The sequence below is a fragment of the Pseudophryne corroboree genome, chromosome 2 (genome assembly GCF_028390025.1).
Source record: "Pseudophryne corroboree isolate aPseCor3 chromosome 2, aPseCor3.hap2, whole genome shotgun sequence".
In the NCBI taxonomy this organism is placed as follows: Eukaryota; Metazoa; Chordata; class Amphibia; order Anura; family Myobatrachidae; genus Pseudophryne; species Pseudophryne corroboree.
Genome location: NC_086445.1, coordinates 875,180,112 through 875,206,230, shown reverse-complemented (window position 1 = coordinate 875,206,230; position 26,119 = coordinate 875,180,112). Strand labels below are relative to the sequence as shown.

Sequence of the window (26,119 nt, the reverse complement as noted above, 5' to 3'; positions counted from 1 at the left end):
GTACTGCAGACGTATTATTCTATTGCTGGTTCTTACGCAGCCACTATTTTCTGCAGTTATTACTTTTTTCCTATTTAGTGCTGCATATAGAATTATTCAGCTTTTTTGTCACTACTCAATGCCTGACTGGTCACAGGACCTGTAAGGGAATGCTCTGTTATTGCTATATTTGGAAAGTGACCTCTCTTCTCTGCAGCAAGCAGCCGGTCTCCTTCTTTAGCTGCTGCAACATTCTCTACTACAAAACGTCATTTTGTTTCCCTAATGTCACTACAGGCACAACTGCCTGAAGGTCTGTCATTTATTTTATCATGTAAGTGAAGATTTTTTTTTCTTACTCTGCAAAGTTTATTCCCAGCCCTATACTTTTATTTTTGGAGATATGTAAGTGATGACATTGATATTTATTATGTACTGTGCATTACAAAATAAGATTTATTACAGATTCATTAACATTTACAATAGTCTGCTCATGTGGGGTGTACAGTATGTCACTATATTAAAGCAGCCATTTTGTCCTATCAATGACACACACATTCCAATGAGTGCTGACTGTCAATATGAGTAATTTCCTTTCCTGCCATGCACAGTGCTTACCGGATTACAATATGTACAGGTCTGCTGCATGGAGGAAATTCATCCTTCTTTTATGCATCTGTAAAACAATCACCGTGACGGGTCAGACTGCAGGAAATAGGACATAGTAAAAATAGTGACCAAAAAAGATGTTGGTGTTTCATGATAGTGCAGGTGTAAATCAGACGTGGTCAGGACCCACACCCGGCTTGTCCTGCCACACATAACGTATGTGAAGCCGTAATAGGTCACTTTAAGTGGTCGTGCATGCCAAACGGTAGGTCAACCTGTGCCTAGCTAGTCACACTTGTAAGTGTAAGAATACATAATCAACAGGCCCAGGGCTAACCTGAACAGTATAACTGCGCAAAGGGTGTACACCTGTCCAGGGAGGCCATATTGTTGTGGTTTACTTGATTTACATACCTAGACTGTAAACTGTTCAGTCTGTTCAGTGCAATTACCTCTAATACCTTTTGTGTCTTAGACTATCTTGTTCCTACAAAATTGACCGCCAGTTCCTGTACATCGTATATAAGTATGTAGCACTAGCATTGCTTGTGTAAATAATGTGCTACATTTACTTTGTATGCTGCCCATCGGGGCCCATCCTGCTCCAAGTGACAGCATCATTTTCCAATCTGATAGTGTGGGACTAGATTAGGTGACATTTTCTTATGCCGTTTATTGTATTCCGTTGTATTTGCAGTAGCAGTTGGATTATTAAGGTTCACACAAAGTACCCATCTGAAAGGATTTCAAGATATGGTATGTATGCCATGTTGGTAAGCATGACATTCATACAGTGCAGTCCTATAAAAACACTCTGTAGCTGCTAGTACAGTCATAAAATCGGGATTTACAATCATTTGTCACTAGAAGGCATTTTGCCCCTTACCCACTGCCCCCCCCCCCCAAAAAAAAAAGAATTAAATAAATAAAAATAAATATTGTTCTACTTTTATAAACTGTAATTAGGTAAGGGAATAGAACCTTTTGGTTCCAGTGATCCATTATATCCACTTGCACTTGCTATTGGGAGCATTTGACGCATGTCTATGGTTTCCAACGCTGCCTGCTGTTTTACTTCTGTTCTCGGCAGAAAAAGGCATTTGGGTCAGTAGAGTGATCTTCTAGATGAGTGTTAAGGTGGGTGCACACTAGGTGATGTGCTCTATGAGCGACTTTGCCTAGTGTTTACCCCTCCCGGGCGGTCAGCGGCAGTGCATACACACTGAGCGATATGGCGACCATATCGCTCAATGATGTCACGCCGCGGCCGGGCCGAGCAGGCAGCTCTTGGACGACAGTCCAAATTGAGCTGCATGCACAGCCGATAGCGAGGGTCATTAACGACCCACAGGGCTGCGCATTGTTCGTCGTCACCGGCACACACACTTGCCGAGAAAGTGAACAACGTCGCTCAGGAAGGGAGAAAATGAGAGACGTCGTTCATTTTCTCGGCAAGTGTGTATGCATCTTTAGTTATTTGATATTTGTATAAAAATCGAAATTATTTTTTGTAGTTTGCCGCATTATTCAGAAGTATAGGAATATTTTTCTTGACCATTTGTTGCAAGGCAGTACTGACATTTAACATTTCTGTACACATGCCTGCCACCTGTGCTGCTGCCCCCCCTGAGTCTAGCACAGAGCCATTAGTTGTATGGCACTCAGTTAAAGTATCATGCCGTTTACTTCCAGGTGTCAAAATATTATTGTCTGAATTCACTAATTGATGCAGAGCAATGGCAGGACACCATATAATGCACTTTACATGTAATTTTAGACCTACTTAATAGACCATGGAGAATGTGTGTCCCACCGAGGTTCCAAATGTACTACCTGTTTGTGCATCCAATAGGAATATACAGTACACACATTGTTTGTTTGTGCAGTATCACATCAGAATGGGAGGGCTGGCAATCATATCAGATCTCCCTAGCAGGCCAGAGAGAAAGCCTGGCAGTCAGATCTGTAATCAGAAATTCAGTGAACCAAGTGCTCGCTTTATTTGGAAGCGGTTACAATACCGCTAGTCGGGATCCCAGCTGTCAGTGTATCGCAAGTTGGATCCCAACTAGCGATGAAATGCCGACACCAGAATCCCGTTGCCACAGACTTTTATCCCTCTATGGGTGTCCACAACACCCATAGAGGGAGAACATAACCTGTGGCGAGCGCAGCGAGCCAGCAAGGGACTTTCTAGCGCTCGCCCCGCTGCCGGCATCCCAGTGGCTGGAATCCCGCTGTCGGTATACTGACAGCCGGGATCCCGGCCGTCGGTTTTACATACCAATCCCCATTATATAGTACCATCATATTACAGTGCTGTACAGAGAATCCTTCCTGTATTCTTTATTTCTGCAGCAGGGTACATTGGTTTCCACAGGGAAACATTGGGTGTAGAGTGGATCTTGATCCATAGAGGCACCAACAGGCTAAAGCTTTAGGCTGTCCCAGGATGCATTGTGGGGCCTCCTCTATAACCCCGCCTGCAGGCACTGTGAGCTCAGTTTTGAGTGGGTGCCTGTAGAAGCAGGCACTGGGCAGCCATGAAAAAGCTTTTTCTGACAGAAAATTTATTCAAAACTGGGCTGTCAGCGCTGTATGTCATGGTGACACTTCAGCGTTGCAGCTCCATCACCAACCAAGCGACGTTGCATACTCCCGCGCCCTGTTCCCGGGTACTTGCGGTGGAGACACTCCGGCTCTAGGCACACGGTCGCAGACGCTCTCCTGGTTCGCGTGGCTGCTACGGAGAGGAGGTAAGAGGGCCCCCCAGGCGGGACCGGCCCTAAATCGCGTTCCTGTCACAGTCCAGGGAGACTAACTGCAATGCTGGCGTGGACACTGTAACCGAGCAGGGGCCCCACTATATCCACCAGGGCATAGGAGTACAGGTCGGATATACTAATATCCATTTTAATAAGACTCCATAGTACCAGGTGGTAAAGTCCTGCTTAGGGGAACTGGCACTTGACCTGTAGCCTCTCCGCCGGCCCAGGGCGCCATCTACTGCTGGTGTTCCCGCCCTGGAGCTGCCTCTTACTCTCCCTCACCCACTGACTGAGACGCTGGGCGCCATTTTCTAAAATAGATGCGACTGGTCTCCGGGACTGCAGGGCAAGGTCTTCTTTGTAAACCCGCCTGTACATCAGCACCATGGTTTTACAAGCACTTAAAGTATTCTACATGTCGATATTAAGACAGCGTTAGTTAAGAACAAGTGTACCTGTGCCAGAATATGTTGTTCGAGTATTCTGATATATATATCCGGTCTCAGACCATGCACTGTTAATAGTCCAGTGCAGTTTTATTGTCTTACTAAAATAATTATCTGCATTGTCACTGTGACTGTGTGTGCCTGTATCTGCTGTGTGGATTTCACTTTCAGTGTAACCCAGCTATTTCTATCACTGTATTCTGTACCCTAAGGGACTAGGTGTGTCGGGGTCCATATATAGTGCTTCACAGTATTTACCGATTGAAGTGTACTCTACTGTGTACTCAGTCACCTAATACCGGATTTATTCGCTGGTGTTGTGTACTGCGGGCTCAGTCGCATAATACTGGACTTATTCGCTTTTGTTTGTGTACTGTGTATGCAGTCACATACTAGGGAATTTATTTGCAGGTATTGTACTCTGTCTGGCTGTATCGTACTAATACACTCTGCGGTTGCATTCACTAATTATGTCTAACACATAGGGCGGGAAATCCGAGGACGCTCCTGCAGCGCATGCGCCAAAGATTTGCCTGAGGGGGAAGTTTTGTATGACGGTCTGTGTACTATGTGCCTTACATCTCCCAGTCAGTTTGCGACTCCTGTAACCAATCAGGATCCACCTTGGGCGGCGTTCTCAACTATGCTCAATACGCTTGTGACACTCCTTACGCTCCCCATGGGACCCCCTGTGCAATTACAGCCACTTATTATCCCTATGGTAAATCCGCCTTGGGCAGATAATTTGTCTACCCAGTTGCAGCAATGGAGTCACTCCTTGGTCAGACATAAAACTGCCCCAAATCACTCTCACAACACGGGGTCATCTAAGCGGGCTACTTCCTCCCCACAAGCCACAAATCTCCCAGAAGATTCTTCTGATGAAGATGGGGAGTATACTGTCCCGTCAGACACTGACAGAGCTGCTTCTGACGAGGAATCCACTACTCAGGTTGATGTCCTTAACTTAGTGGTTGCTATTAAGCAGATCCTACAGATCACTGAGGATGACGAGGATTCCACTATGGTGTCTAAGAAACCTTGTAGGTTTGAACGTCAGAAGGTAACTAAAACGTTATTACTTCTGACCATCTAGTGGACATACGACAAGAACCCTGGTCTTTTCCAGGAATGAAATTCTCTCTGTCTAAAAGGATGGTAACTCGCTATTCTCTCCCTACAGAGTTGTGTAACAAGTGGGAAAATTCACCACCGGTGGATTCCTATGTCAACCGTCTAGTGGTGTCGTATACTGTGCTTGTCACCACTGTCACCTCACTGAAGGAACTGACAGATAAGCACGTGGAAGGATGCCTGAAGTCTATTTACTCCCTTACAGGTGCTGTACATAGACCCACTATAGCAGCCTCTTGGGCTGCAAAAAGGAATTGAAGCATGGGTTCAGACTTTAGAGGAAGAGCTGCCTCAGGATATATCTGACATTGCCAGACAGTACCTGTCTCACATGACCACCGTCACCTATTACATTCAGGAGGCGTCCTCTAAGGCAGGTGTGTTGGCGGCTAAGGCATCGACTACGTCCATCCTGGCTCGCCGTATTCTGTGATTGAGGTCATGGAAGGTGGACCTGGACTCCAAAAAGACCTTGGAGGTACTCCCTTTTAAGGGAGACATCCTGTTTGGGGAAAACCTCAATAAAATTGTGGCTGTCTTGGCGGCTGTTAAGACTGCCTTTCTCCCTAACACTACTACTTCTGCACAGAAGGCAAAAGTTACCACTTTTCACTCCTTTCGGCCTCAAGGAAAAGCAAAAGGTCAGGCATACCCAAGACAATCTAGTGCTTCCAAAACCACAAAGCCCAAGGCTAAACAATCCTGGGCATTCTGTCAGCCTGCTTCTAAACACGACAAGCCTGTTGCATGACGGGACAAGCCTCCCCCTGGGGGATCCCAAGGTGGGAGGCTGACTTCTGCGATTCACCCAGGTCTGGTTAAAGACCACTCCAGATGTATGGGTGCGAGAAGTTGTCTTTCAAGAGGCATCCCCCTCACCAGTTCTGCACAATGGTTATCCCTTTGGATCCGTTACAGGTGCAAGCTCTACAAATGGTTGGAAGTTCCCTCCTGGATACAGGAGTGGTAGTGCCGGTACCTCTATCCCAGAGAGGCAGAGGATACTACTCGACCCTGTTTCTAGGGGGTAATTCCAAGTTGATCGCAGCAGGAAATTTTTTTAGCAGTTGGGCAAAACCATGTGCACTGCAGGGGGGGCAGATATAACATGTGCAGAGAGAGTTAGCTTTGGGTGTGGTGAGTTCAATCTGCAATCTAAATTGCAGTGCAAAAATAAAGCAGCCAGTATTTACCCTGCACAGAAACAGAATAACCCACCCAAATCTATCTCTCTCTGCACATGTTATATCTGCCCCCCCCCTGCAGTACACATGGTTTTGCCCAACTGCTAAAAAATTTCCTGCTGCGATCAACTTGGAATTACCCCCCTAGTACCGAAACCCATTGGGTGTTTCCAGCCTATACTCAACCTCAAATCACTGAACAATTTGTGAGAGTGTCCAAGTTACGTATGTAAACACTGCGCTCAATTGTACTGGCCATGGAACCCGGAGATTATGTGGTATCCCTGGATATACAAGATGCTTACCTGCATATACCTATTGCATCAGCAATATCTGCGGTTTGCTATTGGCAACCTTCACTATCATTTCCAGGCTCTGCCATTTGGACTGGCCACGGCCCCTCGGATCTTCACCAAGGTTATGGCCGTGATGACGGCTCATCTCCATCGCCAGGGAGTAAGGATCCTGACTTGCTGATCCTGGCAAACTCCCACAATATCCTCCTCAACCATCTTGAACTGATGGTATACATCCAACAAGCCCACAGATGGCTCATCAACTGGAAAAAGTCCTCGTTGGTCCCTGCTCTGAGCATGGTGCACCTGGGGGCACTGCTGGACGCACACAGTCAATGGCTGTTTCTGTTTTCAGAGAAGGTCCTGAAGCTTCAGGACAGGATAAGATGCTTCCTCTCTCGCCCAAGGGTGCTCGATACACTTGGCGATGCAAGTACTAGGCCTTATGGTATCGGCTTTCGACATGGTAGAGTACGCTCAATTTCATTCCCGCCCTCTGCAGAGGTTAATCCTTTCCAATTGGGACGGCCTGCCTCATCGGATCAGGTCTCACATGATCTCCTTGACTCTGGAGGTTCGTCTGTCGCTGACCTGGTGGCTACAGGACCAGCAGTTCAGCAGGGGCCATCCCTTCTGGATCCCCAACTGGGTCTTACTGACTACGGATGCCAGTCTGAGGGGCTGGGGTGCGGTGTTAGAGCAAAACTCTTTCCAGGGTCGGTGGACCAGAAGGAATCACTCCTCCCGATAAACATTCTCGAATTGCGGGCAGTGTTCAATGCTTTGTCTCTTGCCCTGCCTCTGCTAAGGAAAAGGCCTGTGCAAGTACAGTCAGACAACGCCACCACGGTGGCATACATAAACCATCAAGGAGGCACTCAAAGCCGCATGGCAATGATGGAAGTGTCAAAAATCCTTTGTTGGGCGGAACGCCATCTGCCAGCAATATCGGCAGTGTTCATTCCGTGAGTCCTCAACTGGGAAGCTGATTTCCTCAGTCATCAGGACGTGCATGCCGGAGAGTGGAGTCTTCATCAGGAAGTCTTTCAACTCCTAGTGGACAAATGGGGCCTACCAGATGTAGACCCGGTGGCGTCTCGACCCAATCACAAAGTTCCGGTCTTCGGGTCAAGAGCCAGGGATCCTCAAGCAGCGCTCGTGGACGCACTGGCAATTCCATGGAACTTTCGGCTGCCCTATGTGTTCCCTCTAGTGTCACTCCTGCCCAGGGTACTATGGAAGATCAAACGAGAAGGAGGAATACTACTTCTAGTCGCTCCAGCGTGGCCCAAACGGCATTGGTTCTCAGACCAGCAGGGTCTATCGATAGAGCGTCCTTTTCTACTTCCTCAACGCCCAGACCTCCTCATTCAGGGCCCTTGTGTCTACCCGGACCTGGCCAGACTGGCTTTGACGGTATGGCTCTTGAAGCATCACTCTGAGACGGTTATCCAAACTAGGCTAAAACCGTCATTTGCACGGATATATTACAGGGTCTGGAATTCTTACTTCACCTGGTGTGCTGTTAAGAATTATGATGCATACAAATTCGGAACTTCCAGACTTCTGGCTTTTCTGCAACAAGGCCTGGACTTCGGCTTTCGTCTGGCCCCCCCTCAAGGTTCATATATGTGCCTTGTTGATGTGGTTTCAGAGAAAAAGTGCGTCTATTCCTGACATTCATACTTTCGCTCAGGGTGTTTTACGGATTCAGCCTCCCTATGTCCCTCCTGTGGCTCCATGGGATCTGTCTGTTGTCCTGACTGCCCTGCAAGAGTCTCCATTTGAACTTCTTGAGTCAGTGAACCTTAAATGGCTCACAGCCAAGGTCCTGTTTCTACTGGCTATTACCTCTGCTAGAAGGGTGTCAGACTTATGCGCTTTGTCCTGACTTCAACCCTTTCTAATATTCAGTCGTGACCGGGCAGTTCTTAGAACTCACCCAGGTTATTTACCTTAGGTGGTGTCATCTTTTCACCTAAACCAAGAGATTGTGGTTCCGCCCTTCATCTCTTCTGGTTTGTCCGCCAAAGAGCAGTCTTTGGATGTGATATGGGCTCTCCGTATATACGTGGAGAGGACTGCCTCTATCTGGAGGTCAGATTCCCTTTTTGTACGGTTTGGTTTTCACAAATGTGGCTGGCCTGCTAATAAGCAATCCCTGGCCAGTTGGATTAGTATGCTGAATGCACAAGCTTAAGCACAGGCTGGACTCCCAGTTCCTGCTGCTGTTATTGCCCATTCTACTCTGTCTGTTGGACCGTCTCGAGCCGCCCGCTGTGGCACGTCCACTGAACAAAGGCGGCTACGTGGTCCTCAGTGAACACGTTCATTAGGTTCTATGCCTTTGATACTTCCGCCTCCCAGGATGCTTCCTTTGGACGCCGGGTTCTCATACCCGCTAAGGCGCTTCCCCTCCCTTGAGGAACTGCTTTAGGACATCACCGATGTTAATCCTTGTGGAGCCCAGTGTACCCCGCAGCAGAAAACGAGATTTATGGTAAGAACTTACCGTTGTTAAATCTCTTTCTGCGAGGTACACTGGCCTCTACAGGGCGCCCACCCTGACGCACCTAGCTTCTATGGGTTTGTATGGCATTAGCCGCTGGTCCCTTCTCCTGTCGTAAGAATGTGGTTCTATGTGACTAACATCTGCCTTCTCTTTTGCCTGCTCCTACATTGGACTGGTTAACAAAACTGAGCTCACAGTGCCTGGAGGCGGGGTTATAGAGGAGGCCCCACATGCATCCGGAGACAGCCTAAAGCTTTAGCTTGTTGGTGCCTCTCTGGATCAAGATCCACTCTACACCCGATGTTTCCCTGTGGAATCCAATGTACTTCGCAGAAAGAGATTTAACAATGGTAAGTTTACCATAAATCTACTTTTATTCCGGTAAATCACAATTGGTAAGCTACACATAACAATTGGTTAGAAATTAATTAAGATTTATACCTGATATAATAACATTCGTAGTTTAGATTTTGTGTAAAATTTGCTGCATTATCCAAAAAGTTTAGTTAAAGTGCACCCCACAATTTAAGTGATATACTTAGATTGTATGGTTAGATTAAATGGTAAGAGAGGAGTTTAATACTGGGATAATATGATGGAAGCTAATGAGTGGCTGTGATTATTGTAGGAATAAGTATGAAAGGAGGGTGAGATTTCTGGCTGTAGATAAGCAGGTTACTCAGGGACAAGTTACACACTAATGCAAGAAGGAAGGAGGATGGAAACACAGGTTATGGAAGATGAGTGGAATATACAAAGTTCATTGAATTTAGTTGCAAGGTTCTGTAATGTATTTAGGTTAAAGCTCATAAATACAGTAATATTAACAGGAGATCAGAATTTCAATGAGTCTGTATATCTGTTCAGAGTGATGGTTGGACAAATCCTACGCCTGCTGTCCAGAACGTGTTCGGTTTTGGTCTGGGTGCTGGGCATACCTTGTGGTCAGAATATCTTGGTGAAGGAAATTTAATGACGGAAGAATGAATTGATCAGAGCAGCTGCATGTTTTGTACAAACGCTTTAAGTCTCAATTTCGATCTGTAAAAAGTGCAGAGCACAGTTCTCCTTCAACCCTTTTGCTGTGGAGGATGGTTGGTGCTTGTCAGTCACATACAGTATACCTCAAAACTGCAGATGATGAAAAGTGACCAAATTTAAATGACCTTCTCTCCACTGGTGCTAATCATCGGTAGGTAGTCCCAAGTAGCAGCGGGGCCGGCGCTGGAGCAGTGATGACTTCAGTACTTAGTGAAAAAGAAAATAAAGTATTGCCCCAGAAGGGGGAAAGACAATCTGTCTCCATAACCCTGGCACCAAGAGAGATGGGGGCTTTATTTGAAAGAGGGGAGTCTCCTCATTCAAACTATAAGTCATATTCATATAGCTGCGGGGTTGACTTCCTTGTTTCGACTTTGGTATTTCTTCTGACTAAATTCTGCCCACCACCTGTTACCGCACTGCCAGCCATTTCTGACCCTTCTCTGACACATTTTTGACATCTACGCTGCAATACGCCTGGTGACCAGTATTCCTATTGCCTTCAGTGCCTACAGTGTGCAACATCCACATACATATGAGCCCAAGCAGAGGGACGCAACCCGCTTATCGTGCGCAGCAAAGCCGAAACCCCTCTGTGGGGGTCCCTGGTGAAATTCACTGATGCATTAGACGCCGCGTCTCTGCTCAGGGTATTCGTAAATCCTACAAGTATGGCCAACATCCATACCATCCCTGTGAGAGTTGTGACACAAGGTAAGTAGATATAGGGCTGACAGGTGATGGCTAATCCAGTCAGGACATGAACCCAGCCTGAATTAAGCTAACCAGCTCACATGAAACCCATATTAACCAGGCTTGCCATAGCAAAATGTCACGCTAATGCTAGCTCAGCCATATTTATTTAGGGCAGCTGCATTATCAGCCACCAATAGTAAAGCAGCTACAGTATAGTGTAATATGGTTCAAAGGAGGAGCGTTAGTGGAAAAAGGATTTATAAAAGATGACCTAGTCTGTTTAGAATTCTAAACAGGCATCTGTTGATAGCCAGATGGTTCTTAACCATTTGTATTAACCTTCTTGTTTGGTTCTCTAGAAGGTTTTTGCTTTTGTATTCTATTGGCAAACTACTTGTGTTGAACGATTGGCATCAAAGTCTAAAGCCCTTCTAGCACCCACATCCCTCTTAGGTTTAAGTCAGAGGGTATATGGGTAAACTAAGCAACATATTAGGAGAAAAACGAAAAGGTATAAATTAAGGAAGGGTCATCAATGCATCCCTGACCACCATGGTTGATGCGTTTTCTGGTCTCACTTGTTGTTATACGCCAGGGCAGCGTACATATCCAACATTTATTCTGTACGTTCCTTTCCCAGAAACTCCACTTGCAAGGTGCAAAATGCATCTCATTACAGATATAGGGGCGCAACCTGATCTCTGGTCTTTTTGTTGGCAGATAAAGGCTATGCTGCACAGAACCCCTCCCGCGAAAACAGCAAAGGGATGCAGTGCAGGGAGGTGCCAGGGGCTGGAGAGGCGCTCTCCCTGCGCTGCATCACTGCACTGAGCTATTGTCCCTCTGCTGCTGCTGCTGCGCCTGTCACACTGTATGACAGGCAGCGGCTTCGGCAGCATTAAGCCTCCTCTTTCCTCCCCTGTGTCAGTGCAGTGTGAGAACCTAAAAGGGGGCAGGGCTACACATAACTGGGGGCGGAACTACACATAACTGGGGGTGGAGCTACATGGGACCAGGCTGAACAGGAGGACGATCTGCTCCAGCTCCGGCCAGCCGGACTTTCTTAGGTAAGAGGATGGAAAGAGAGTGAGTGAGTGAAAGTATGTGTGTATGTATGTGTAAAATATGTGTGACTGTGTATGTGAGTAATGTATTTACAGTATGTGTGTGTGTACCTGTGTGTGTGACTGTGCGGCATAATGTGTGTACGCGTCACTGGTACAGGGGGCGTTACGTGTGTAAGTGTCACTGGTACAGGGGCATTACGTGTGTACGCATCACTGGTACAGGGGTGTTACGTGTGTAAGCGTCCCTGGTACAGGGGGTGTTACGTGTGTAAGCGCCACTGCTACAGGGGGCGTTAAGTGTGTAAGCACCACTGCTACAAGGGGCATTAAGTGTGTAAGTGTCACTGCTACAGGGGGCGTTATATGTGTACGCGTCACTGGTACAGGGGTGTTACGTGTGTAAGCGTCCCTGGTACAGGGGGCATTAAGTGTGTACGCGTCACTGGTACAGGGGGCGTTACGTGTGTAAGTGTCACTGGTACAGGGGCATTACGTGTGTACGCATCACTGGTACAGGAGTGTTACGTGTGTAAGCGTCCCTGGTACAGGGGGCTTTACGTGTGTAAGCGTCCCCGTTACATGGGGGTTATGTGTGTAAGCGGCACTACTAGAGGGAGCATTATGTGTATGTGTCACTGCTATAGGGGGCATTATGTGCGCTGTCCCTTTTGTAAAGTATGGGAGGGCGCAGATTTTTAGTTTGCAGGAGGGCGCCGAACACCCTAGCACTGGCCCTGCACAAAAACAAAAAACAGCATTTTCACTGTTGACAATAACAGACCATAAACAACAGTGACCTATATTATCTGTGTCAGGCTCTGGCATGGATGAGGTATGATCACTCTAATTACTATCCATGGTGACTGGTGATGTCAGAGGCTTACAAAGATAAGGCTATATTTGAAATGTATTTATATAAGTTGTCACACCACTTGTATTTGACAGAATGTATAATATACATGTGATGCTAACACATGTGAAAACCCCTGGAAATTTTTGATGTCCTCACTTCAGTTTTCACTATGAAATTATGTTTGAGTAGATATATCTCGCTCCCTACTGTAAATTATTACAGATACCGGAAGTCATGTTGGATTCCTGTGAAGTTTATTAAAGCAGTCTATCTGCAGCCTCTATATGACCATGGAGTCCACATATATTTTATAGTTAGAATTTACAGCAGTTGTTTCCAAACTGGGTGCTACGGGTTGGTGGACCTGGACCAAATCAAATAATTTTTGGTCAACGTGATAGACAAAACACTGCACACAGTATCTATTCACTGGAGACAGAGGGACTAGCGGCATGGCCCGCAGCTCACAGAGCACTGGGCATACCCCCACAATAATGGAAATGGGAGGCACGGCTTGCAAATGCGGCATTTCTGTCAGGCCATGCCTTCTTTCTCCCATGACCATGCCCCCTTTTAGGGCGGCATGCACAGGAGTCCCGAACTAGCTACTCAAGATGTTGGGAGGCATGCATATACACACCTACCAACTGTCCCAATTGTAACATTTGAGAAGCACTAGACATGCCCCAAGTTCCTGTGTTACTACTGTTGTGATGTTACTAGACCTGCGTTTGTGCATGCTTATATACAGGTTGAGTCGCCCATATCCAAAATGCTTGGGACCAGAAGTATTTAGTATTTTGAGTTTTTCCGTATTTTGGAATATATGCGTACCATAATGGGATATACTGGAGATGAGACCCAAGTCTAAACACTGAATGCATTTATACAGTATTTCATATACACCTTACACACATAGCCTGAAGGTAATGTAATACAATATTGTTAATCATTTTGTGATTGAAACAATGTTTTTGTACTGAACCATCAGAAAGCCAAGGTGTCACTATCATAGTCCCTCTCAAAATATTCTGTGTTTTGTAAAAATCCATATTTTGGAATTTTGGATATGGACCCAACCTGTATATCCTAAGCATCAGCATTGCTTTTTGAATTCTGAGGATTGTTTACTAAAACTCATTTATTGTCCGCTGAATTACCATGAATTATTGAATCTGTTTCTTTCTGTAATTAATGGTACTGGTGCTGTTTTATCATTGTGATCGAGACAAGAGCAGCCATGTGATTAACATATTATGAGTGATGTATGGTAGGTGTAATCCTGGGCAAAAATGTCAATATATTTAAAGAAAAAACATTCAGTAAAAGTTTTTTTTTTCTTTACACTAAAAAGTGGAAGTCCTAACAAGAAATTTTATGTATTAAATATAAAAAAGCTAATAGACAACACAAGACCTGTGATAGCAACAGTAAAGTGTAGATGTATGGCTATACAGATCACAGATACATATGTGTTGTGCCCTGTACATCGCTGCCTCTTGTGTGTTAGTCTGTGTCAGTAGAGAATTCCCGTCTCCTGTATTTAGAACATGTGCTCATTACAGAAGCTTGACGGGCTGAATTTGGTGTGAAGTGTTGGCCAGGACCCAGTTTTCTCCGTCTTTTGGAAATCCTATGCTAGTACTATAACGCTTAAGCAAGTTATGTAATATGTGGCAAGTTACTGGAATCATGGGGGTCATTCCGAGTTGTTCGCTCGTTATTTTTTTGTCGCAACGGAGCGAATAGTCGCTACTGCGCATGCGCAATGTCCGCAGTGCGCCTGCGCCAAGTAAATTTGCTATGCAATTAGGAATTTTACTCACGGCATTACAAGGTTTTTTCTCCGTTCTGGTGATCGTAATGTGATTGACAGGAAGTGGGTGTTTCTGGGCGGAAACTGGACGTTTTATGGGTGTGTGTGAAAAAACGCTACCGTTTCTGGGAAAAACGCGGGAGTGGCTGGAGAAACGGAGGAGTGTCTGGGCGAACGCTGGGTGTGTTTGTGACGTCAAACCAGGAACGACAAGCACTGAACTGATCGCAGATGCCGAGTAAGTTTGGAGCTACTCAGAAACTGCTAAGAAGTGTCTATTCGCAATTCTGCTAATCTTTCGTTCGCAATTTTACTATGCTAAGATTCACTCCCAGTAGGCGGCGGCTTAGCGTGTGCAAAGCTGCTAAAAGCAGCTTGCGAGCGAACAACTCGGAATGACCCCCCATATGCAAACAATTGGAGACTGAAGGTCTTAAGAGGAAATGGTGGCAAACTGTGTATGATCACTCAGTACAAAGGGGGTCATTCCAACCCGTTTGCTCGCTGCGTTTTAACGCAGCAGAGCGAACGGGTCCCTGCTGTGCATGCGCTGTAGTGCGCCTGCGCTTGCGGGACAGCCGAAGGCCATAGCAGGATAGCGATCGCCTCTGCCTGTAGGCGCGGTCAGTCCAACGCAGGCATGACTGGACCGAAAGGGGGTGGGCCACAGCGGCTGCATGACGTCATACGCAGCCGCTGCGGGCCAGGGAGCAAGGAGTAGCTCCCGGCCAGCACGCTAAAGCTGCGCTGGCCGGGAGTTACTCCTGAAGTGCAAAGGCATCGCCGCTGTGCGATGTCTTTGCACTTCTGCGAGGGGGGCCGGACTGACATGCGGGGCGGACTAGCCCTGTGCTGGGCGTCCCCCCGCATGTCAGGAAAGATGATCGTAGCTGTGCAAAATTTTGCACAGTTATGATCAACTCAGAATAACTCCCAAAGTGAACCAGACTTACATAACTGATTTTAATGTGGAAATAAGGACAGATTGTGTAGCTTTAATTTTGTATTAATCAAATGCACAAATAACGCCTCGTCCTCCCCACACACACAAAAACAGACACACCTACACAAAGATTAGTTACTTTGCAGGATTTAATTATCCAGATGTAATTTCTCACACAAGTCCATAATACTTCTCTCATTAATATTTCAAGATGTTATCTCATACCATTTCACTTTTCATCCGCTAATGTTTGGTCATGTAGTCACTGGGCCAAGTGTTACATTTTAGAGAGATAGCCCATACCGTATGAAGACAGGCAGATTTTCTTCACAACACATGTCGAAATCTGTTGCATAAGCACTACTTGATGGCAGGTTAATAATGTTTTCCATTCCAGTCCTTACTGATAAAATGCTAATGATGGACTCACCGATGTCACTTTATTTTGTAATGGATGCTTGCCTCTTACCAACAGCTAATAGGTTACATGGTGCATTCTCCTAGTTGATCTGTTCAAAATTTTCATTTTGTCCAGAGGCGTGGGTTTGTCTCTCCATGATATCTGTTAGGTTACTTGCTGTCAGATAAAATGTCTGACAGGCATTTCTCACACCGTGTATGCCCAGCTTAAGATTTAGCAGTGGAAGGTCGCTGGTGACCTTGGTAAAGGCAGTTTCCATGGAAGGAAGGAAAGAAATGCCAGAATGAAACAAGTCAAAAGATGTGTGAACAGCAAGTACAAATGGAGCCACAGTAATCTGGCTCCGTCTATGCCCATCGCAGCGTCTGGCCCATGCGCGCCTCCGTGATGCACACGCACCTCATTCACTACAATGGGAGCGCGTATCTGCGCACTCCCATAGCGTGGCTAGGAACCAGATCGCCTAGTCCCGCCGGGAGTGCACGTCTGCGATGGAGCTGCTCTAGATGAGTGCGGCACCATCTGTATGTGTATAGAAAAGTGTAGAACGTACCTGTAGATGTAAAGGTGAATACACACGGTGAGATATTCACTAAGTGACGATTTTGACTTTGCAATGTCCCTTGAACTCCCTGGAGCCCAGAACCACCGATATGTGCTAACTTTTCTTACGATTTTGACTATATATAATTCTAACTATGGGGATCATTCCGAGTTGTTCACTAGCTGCAATCGTTCGCTGTGCAGCAATGAGGCAAAAAACGGCACTTCTGCGCACGCGCGACGTACTATTACAACGAACGATGTAGTTTCACACCGAGTCTAGCGATGCTTTTCAGTCGCACTGCTGGCCGCAGAGTGATTGACATGAAGTGGGCGTTTCTGGGTGTCAACTGACCGTTTTCAGGGAGTGTTCGGAAAAACGCAGGCGTGCCAGGAAAAACGCAGGCGTAGCTGGGCGAACGCAGGGCGTGTTTGTGACGTCAAAACAGGAACAGAACAGTCTGAAGTGATCGCAAGCACTGAGTAGGTTTAGAGCTACTCAGAAACTGCACAAACTGTGTTTGGAGAGCTCAGCTGCACAAGCGTTCGCACTTCTGCTAAGCTAAAATACACTCCCAGTGAGAGGCGGCATAGCGTTTGCACGGCTGCTAAAAACTGCTAGCGAGTGATCAACTTGGATTGACCACCTACACAGGTACTAGAAACTAGATTGTACACAATATAATCAAAACTGCCTTGCCTGCACAGTCTATTTTTTTTATTGCGATACTGACCCCACGGGAGCGCGTATCGGTATCGCAAACTGTATATACACAGTGCAATATGTGCTAACTTTTCTAATGATTTTAACTATATACCCAAAATCGTAAGAAAACATTGGGGGTCATTCCGAGTTGTTCGCTCGGTAAAAATCTTCGTATCGCAGCGATTTTCCTGCGACTGCGCCAAGTAAATTTGCTATGCACTTAGGAATTTTACTCACGGCATTTTCATCGTTCTGGCGATCGTAATGTGATTGACAGGAAATGGGTGCTACTGGGCGGAAACAGGCCGTTTTATGGGCGTGTGGGAAAAAACGCTACCGTTTCCGGAAAAAAACGCAGGAGTGGCCGGAGAAACGGGGGAGTGTCTGGGCGAACGCTGGGTGTGTTTGTGACGTCAAACCAGGAACGACAAGCAGTGAAATGATCGCAGATGCCGAGTAAGTCTGAAGCTACTCAGAAACTGCTACGAGGTGTGTAATCGCAATATTGCGAATACATCGTTCGCAAATTTAAGATGCTAAGATTCACTCCCAGTAGGCGGCGGCTTAGCATGAGCAAATCTGCTAAAATCCGTTTGCGAGCGAACAACTCGGAATGACCCCCATTGCACTGTGTGTATGCACCTTAAGTCTTGGTATCATATACAAATATTCTGCGGGTACTGGTCTGGTCTAAGGGGGTAATTCCAAGTTGATCGCAGCAGGATATTTTTTAGCAGTTGGGCAAAACCATGTGCACTGCAGGGGAGGCAGATATAACATGTGCAGAGAGAGTTAGATTTGGGCGGGTTATTTAATTTCTGTGCAGGGTAAATACTGGCTGCTTTATTTTTACACTGCAATTTAGATTGCAGATTGAACTCACCACACCCAAATCTATCTCTCTGCACATGTTATATCTGCCTCCCCTGCAGAGCACATGGTTTTGCCCAACTGCTAAAAATTTCCTGCTGCGATCAACTTGGAATTACCCCCTAAAATGTATGTGAGGATGAAGATAACACTTCTGATTGGCTGTTTACATATTGACCTCCTCCAGCTGATAATTCTTTTGTTTATTAGCATAATGGTAATGTCTATTGTTAACATTTACAGTATATCGCATCAGCGTATTTTATTGCACTTTACAATTGGGAACCACACCGTTATAAAACAAGACTGATTATTAACAGGGAGAGTGGTGATGGTGTGTACACATGGTGAGATTTTTCTTACGATTTTGACTATATAGTCAAAATCGTCGGAAAAGTTAGTGCAGATCGCAAGGTGAAATTCACCTTGCAATCCCGATTCGATGCCGATGCGTGGTCCCGCACGGTCGGCATCGCAAGACTAGATAGACTGTGCAGGCAAGTCAATTTTGACTATCTCTATAGAAGAGATACTCAAAATTGACACTTAGCCAAAATCGCACATAGTCAGTATTGCAAGCACATAATGAGTGTGCTTGCGATACTGACTGTGCCGACCTGGCCCCTGTCGCATAGTGAGAATTGGGCATAGCCCGAATCTCACCGTGTGTATTGGCCATGAGAAGGCTCTGCTCACAAACTTACAATCTGTAGCAGGGGTTCTCAACTCAAGTGCTCGAGTATTACCAGCAGGTGTGGATATTTTTATTCATGCATAGGTGTGTGTATCTATTTTGCTGGGTCAGTAATTATCCCACCTGCTTCCACAGACAGAAATATTGAAAACAGGAACTGCTGAGAACCACTTATCTGTATAGAATTTTAATACATGAGGATAAGTGCCACAAATTTCATATTGGTCCAGCCAAGTTGCAAGGGTAAAAAGTTATAAGTGGGCTATATGCAGGGACTGATTGGGCCAGTGGGTAAGTCCCCCATGGGCTGGTCCTATTCCCCACTCTGCCTTTCTGTTGGCACGGTCCATCCTGCATACATGCCCACACTGATTCACACATCACAACGCAAACCGGAAGTTGTCATCTGCTCCTGGCTAGTGGGCACCTCCAGGTACTATTAGCCCAGAGCAGCAGTATAACATTGGCACTACTGTTCCTTATTATTAGTAACATGTCATAGAGAACCAGAACAAGTGGCAAGAACTAACTGTATGTCTATTACATACTGTAATAATAAGATTTAGCAATAACCAAAGGTCACACTAAACACACATTCATTCCCGACCCCCTAGACAGTGCCCCCAGAATCCAAGGATATGCACTATACACCCTACCACCAACCCGGTCCAAGGGACATACCCTGCATGCCATAGCTCACTGACCCGAGACACATACACTTCATGCCCTACCTACCTCAGCCCCCTGCCTTTGGAACAGACACTACCCACCCTAACCCCACCGCAAGGGACATACACTAACGCCTCCACTGCCCAAGGGACTTAAATCACATGCTTTGCCCCCAGCCCCTGGATGCAACCCGCAAGGCAGTTGAGTCCAGCCGATTCTTCATGAATCACCATGCTGGTAATGTTGCGAGCATGGGTACCTCAGTGATCACGATAAATTACAGTTTCTGATGGCTCTTATGCTAGGAACTAAACAGCTGAATACACATCACTCTTGGGGTAAGGAGCCAAGCATGCAGAAAGTTCATTCTTCTGTGAGGAAATGTTGCAATTTTATAAGTTTTAATATTTATTTCTCTAACGTCCTAGTGGATGTTGGGGACTCCGTAAGGACCATGGGGAATAGACGGGCTCCGCAGGAGACATGGGCACTTTAAGAAAGAATTTAGATTCTGGTGTGCTCTGGCTCCTCCCTCTATGTCCCTCCTCCAGACCTCAGTTTGAATCTGTGCCCGGACGAGCTGGGTGCTGTTCAGTGAGCTCTCCTGAGCTTGCTGTAAGAAAGTATTTTGTTAGGTTTTTTTATTTTCAGGGAGCTCTGCTGGCAACAGACTCCCTGCATCGTGGGACTGAGGGGAGAGAAGCAGCCCTACTCTCTGCAGATAGGTCCTGCTTCTTAGGCTACTGGACACCATTAGCTCCAGAGGGATCGTACACAGGATCTCACCCTCGTCGTCCGATCCCGGAGCCGCGCCGCCGTCCCCCTCGCAGAGCCGGAAGACAGAAGCCGGGTGAAAGAAGCAAGAAGACTTCGAAATCGGCGGCAGAAGACTCCATTCTTCACTGAGGTAGCGCACAGCACTGCAGCTGTGCGCCATTGCTCCCACACTACACCCACATACTCCGGTCACTGTAGGGTGCAGGGCGCAGGGGGGGGGGGCGCCCTGGGCAGCAATTAGGACCTCTGGGCAAAAGTTTGACATATATACAGTTGGGCACTGTATATATGTATGAGCCCCCGCCATATGAGCGCTGGGGTGTGTGCTGGCATACTCTCTCTGTCTCTCCAAAGGGCCTTGTGGGGGAACTGTCTTCAAAAAAAGCATCCCCTGTGTGTGTGGTGTGTCGGTACGCTTGTGTCGACATGTTTGACGAGGAAGGCTATGTGGAAACAGAGCGGGAGCAAATGAACGTGGTGTCTCCGCCGACGGCGCCGACACCTGATTGGATGGATATGTGGAAGGTTTTAAATGATAATGTTAATTCCTTGCATAAAAGGTTGGATAAAGCTGAAACCTTAGGACAGTCAGGGTCTCAGCCCGTGCCTGATCCTATGTTGCAGAGGCCGTCAGGGTCTCAGAAGCGCCCACTATCCCAGATTGTTGACACAGATACTGACATGGATTCTGACTCCAGTGTCGATTACGATGATGCAAAGTTACAGCCTAAAGGGGTCATTCCGAGTTGTTCGCTCGTTATATTTTTCACGCAACGGAGCAATTAGTCGCTAATGCGCATGCGCAATGTCCGCAGTGCGACTGCGCCAAGTAAATTTGCTATGCAGTTAGGTATTTTACTCACGGCATTACAAGGTTTTTTCTTCGTTCTGGTGATCGTAATGTGATTGACAGGAAGTGGGTGTTTCTGGGCAGAAACTGGCCGTTTTATGGGTGTGTGCGAAAAAACGCTACCGTTTCTGGGAAAAACACGGGAGTGGCTGAAGAAACGGAGGAGTGTCTGGCCGAACGCTGGGAGTGTTTGTGACGTCAAACCAGGAACGAAACTGACTGAACTGATCGCAGTTGCCGAGTAAGTGTGGAGCTACTCAGAAACTGCTAAGAAGTGTCTTCGCAATTTTGCTAATCTTTCGTTCGCAATTTTGATAAGCTAAGATTCACTCCCAGTAGGCGGTGGCTTAGCGTGTGCAAAGCTGCTAAAAGCAGCTTGCGAGCGAACAACTCGGAATGAGGGCCTAAATTGGCTAAATCCATCCGTTATATGATTATAGCAATTAAGGATGTGTTGCACATCACAGAGGAAACCCCAGTCCCTGACAAGAGGGTTCATATGTATGGGGAAAAAAGGCAGGTGGTGACCTTCCCCCCTTCACACGAGCTAAATGAGTTATGTGAAAAGGCTTGGGAATCTCCAGATAAAAAACTGCAGATTTCCAAACGGATGCTTATGGCGTATCCCTTCCTGCCAACGTACAGGTTACGCTGGGAATCCTCCCCTAGGGTGGACAAAGCTTTAACACGCTTATCCAAGAGGGTAGCCCTGCCATCACAGGATACGGCCACCCTAAAAGATGCTGCGGATAGAAAGCAAGAGGGTACCCTGAAGTCCATTTATACACATTCAGGTACCTTACTAAGGCCGGCAATTGCGTCGGCGTGGGTGTGTAGTGCTGTAGCAGCATGGACGGATACCTTATCTGAGGAACTTGATACCTTAGACAAGGATACTATATTAATGACCCTGGGGCATATAAAAGACGCTGTCCTATATATGAGAGATGCTCAAAGAGACATTAGCCTACTGGGCTCTAGAATAAATGCAATGTCGATTTCTGCCAGAAGGGTCCTGTGGACTCGGCAATGGACAGGTGATGCCGACTCAAAAAGGCACATGGAAGTTTTACCTTACAAGGGTGAGGAATTGTTTGGGGAGGGTCTCTCGGACCTGGTCTCCACAGCTACTGCTGGAAAGTCAAATTTTTTGCCATATGTTTCCTCACAGCCTAAGAAAGCACCGTATTACCAAATGCAGTCCTTTCGATCACAAAAAGGCAAGAAAGTCCGAGGTGCGTCCTTTCTTGCCAGAGGCAGGGGCAGAGGAAAGAAGCTGCACAACACAGCTAGTTCCCAAGAACAGAAGTCCTCCCCGGCCTCTACAAAATCCACCGCATGACGCTGGGGCTCCACAGGCGGAGCCAGGCCCGGTGGGGGCGCGTCTCCGCAATTTCAGCCACAAGTGGGTTCACTCACAGGTGGATCCCTGGGCAATAGATATTGTGTCTCAGGGATACAGGCTGGAATTCGAAGAGATGCCCACTCACCGATACCTCAAATCGGCCCTGCCAGCTTCCCCCTTAGAGAGGGAAATAGTGTTAGCTGCAATTCACAAATTGTATCTTCAACAGGTGGTGGTCAAGGTTCCCCTCCTTCAACGAGGAAAGGGTTATTATTCGGCCATGTTTGTGGTACCGAAACCGGACGCTTCGGTCAGACCCATATTGAATTTAAAATCCCTGAACATATACCTGAAAAGGTTCAAGTTCAAGATGGAATCGCTCAGAGCGGTCATCGCAAGCATGGAAGGGGGGGATTTTATGGTGTCTCTGGACATAAAGGATGCATACCTTCATGTCCCCATTATTCACCTCATCAGGCGTACCTCAGGTTTGTGGTACAGGATTGTCATTACCAATTTCAGACGTTGCCGTTTGGTCTCTCCACGGCACCGAGAATATTTACCAAGGTAATGGCAGAAATGATGGTACTCCTGCGGAAGCAAGGGGTCACAATTATCCCATACTTGGACGATCTCCTCATAAAAGCGAGGTCCAGAGAGCAGTTGCTGATCAGCGTAGCACGCTCTCTGGAAGTGTTACGGCAAGACGGCTGGATTCTAAATATTCCAAAGTCGCAGTTGATACCTACGACTCGTCTGCCCTTCCTGGGCATATTCTGGACACAGACCAGAAGAGGGTTTACCTCCCGATGGAGAAGGCTCAAGAGCTCATGACACTGGTCAGAAACCTATTGAAACCAAAACAGGTGTCGGTGCATCACTGCACGCGAGTCCTGGGAAAGATGGTGGCATCATACGAGGCCATTCCCTTCGGCAGGTTCCATGCGATGACCTTTCAATGGGATCTGTTGGACAAATGGTCCGGATCACATCTTCAGATGCATCGGTTAATCACCCTATCCCCCAGGGCCAGGGTGTCTCTCCTGTGGTGGCTGCAGAGTGCTCACCTCCTCGAGGGCCGCAGATTCGGCATTCAGGACTGGGTCCTGGTGACCACGGATGCAAGCCTCCGAGGGTGGGGGGCAGTCACACAGGGAAGAAATTTCCAGGGTCTGTGGTCAAGTCAGGAGACTTGCCTCCACATCAACATCCTGGAACTAAGGGCCATATACAACGCCCTACGCCAAGCGGAGTACCTACTTCGCGACCACCCGGTTCTGATTCAGTCAGACAACATCACCGCAGTGGCTCATGTAAACCGCCAAGGCGGCACAAGGAGCAGGGTGGCGATGGCAGAAGCCACCAGAATTCTTCGCTGGGCGGAGAATCACGTAAGCGCACTGTCAGCAGTGTTCATTCCGGGAGTGGACAACTGGGAAGCAGACTTCCTCAGCAGGCACGACCTCCACCCGGGAGAATGGGGACTTCATCAAGAAGTCTTCGCGCAGGTTGCAAGTCGGTGGGAGCTGCCACAGGTGGACATGATGGCATCCCGCCTCAACAAAAAGCTATAGATGTATTGCGCCAGGTCAAGAGACCCTCAGGCGATAGCTGTGGACGCACTGGTGACGCCGTGGGTGTTCCAGTCGGTCTATGTATTTCCTCCTCTTCCTCTCATACCAAAGGTGCTGAGAATCATAAGAAAAAGAGGAGTGAGAACAATACTCATTGTTCCGGACTGGCCAAGAAGGACTTGGTATCCAGATCTGCAAGAAATGCTCACAGAGGACCCGTGGCCTCTGCCTCTAAGACAGGACTTGTTGCAACAGGGGCCCTGTCTGTTCCAAGACTTACCGCGGCTGCGTTTGACGGCATGGCGGTTGAACGCCGGATCCTAGCAGAAAAAGGCATTCCGGATGAAGTTATTCCTACGCTGATAAAGGCTAGGAAGGATGTGACGTCTCAACATTATCACAGTATATGGAGAAAATATGTGGCTTGGTGTGAGGCCAGGAATGCCCCTACGGAGGAATTCCAGCTGGGCCGTTTCCTTCACTTCCTACAGTCGGGAGTGACTTTGGGCCTTAAATTGGGTGTTGAGTTTCCTGAAATCCCACTGGTTTGGACCACTCAAAACGGTGGAGTTGAAATATCTCACGTGGAAGGTGGTCATGCTATTAGCCTTGGCTTCGGCTAGGAGTGTGTCAGAATTGGCGGCTTTGTCACATAAAAGCCCTTATCTGGTTTTCCATGCGGATAGAGCAGAATTGCGGACACGCCCACAATTTCTGCCGAAAGTGGTTTCATCCTTTCATATAAACCAACCTATTGTGGTGCCTGTGGCTACTACTGACTTGGAGGATTCCGAGTCACTGGATGTGGTCAGGACTTTGAAGGTTTATGTAGCCAGAAGGGCTAAGGTCAGGAAAACAGAATCTTTGTTTATCCTGTATGCTTCCAACAAGCTTGGGGCGCCTGCTTCAAAGCAAACTATTGCTCGCTGGATCTGTAACACGCTTCAGCAGGCTCATTTTGCGGCTGGGTTGCCACTGCCTAAATCAGTTAAGGCCCATTCCACAAGGAAGGTGGGCTCTTCTTGGGCGGCTGCCCGAGGGGTCTCGGCATTACAGCTTTGCCGAGCGGCTACTTGGTCAGGTTCAAACACCTTTGCATAGTTCTACAAGTTTGATACCCTGGCTGAGGAGGACCTTGTGTTTGCTCATTCGGTGCTGCAGAGTCATCCGCACTCTCCCGCCCGTTTGGGAGCTTTGGTATAATCCCCATGGTCCTTACGGAGTCCCCAGCATCCACTAGGACGTTAGAGAAAATAAGATTTTACTTACCGGTAAAATCTATTTCTCGTAGTCCGTAGTGGATGCTGGGCGCCCGTCCCAAGTGCAGACTTTTTCTGCAATGCTTGTATATAGTTATTGCTTAAATAAGGTTTAAGTTATAGTTGCATCAGGGTTTATCTGATGCTCTGTTGTTGTTCATACTGTTAACTGGGTAAAGTTATCACAAGTTATACGGTGTGATTGGTGTGGCTGGTATGAGTCTTACCCTGGATTCCCAAAATCCTTTCCTTGTACTGTCAGCTCTTCTGGGCACAGTTTCTCTAACTGAGGTCTGGAGGAGGGACATAGAGGGAGGAGCCAGAGCACACCAGAATCTAAATTATTTCTTAAAGTGCCCATGTCTCCTGCGGAGCCCGTCTATTCCCCATGGTCCTTACGGAGTCCCCAGCATCCACTACAGACTACGAGAAATAGATTTACCGGTAAGTAAAATCTTATTTTTTTTCCTGTGGGGGCCAATGGGGGAAATTCAATTGTTTTTTATCATGTCCACCTCTACATGGTGCCCGAAGGCAGCAATGCAATTGTTCTGCAGTTCGGGCATCCATTAGCCATGGAGGACACATTTTTATCTCGCAGCCTCCTGAGGAGCGAGAGAAAATATGTCCAAACTCGCAGTGGCATATCTATAATGGATGCAGTGTGTGTGCGGTCCACATAGGCCCCTGGGACCAGGGGGGGGCCACACCGCACTCTGCACCCATTTCTTCTATACTTACCTTTCAGGTGTCCATCAGTCTCCCATGTGTGGGCTCCCTCCTCTCCCGTAGCCGGCAGTGCTATTAGTGCTCTGAGCACTAGAGACTTTGGCTCGCAAGCGCAAGTCTCCGGAAAAATGTCTGCTGCGCCATTTTTCCGGATACCTGCGCAAACGCTGTTGTTTTTTCGCACTGTGCCAGAGTCTCTAGTGCTCAGAGGACTAACAGCGCTGCCAGCTACGGGAGAGGAGGGGGCCAACCCTCCTAGACATGCATTTGTCGGAATGGATCCGACAAGGGCTATTTAAAGCCCATCTCAATTAGACTTTAGAAAAGTCGAATTGAGA

The 26,119-nt window shown here is 47.2% G+C and overlaps 1 protein-coding gene across 2 annotated transcripts in view; it reads left to right on the top strand.

Moving 5' to 3' along the window:
* The window catches only part of CORO6 (coronin 6), a 258,150-nt gene that overhangs the window by 379 nt on the left and 231,652 nt on the right, over nt 1-26,119 (top strand). The window lies entirely within an intron of this gene.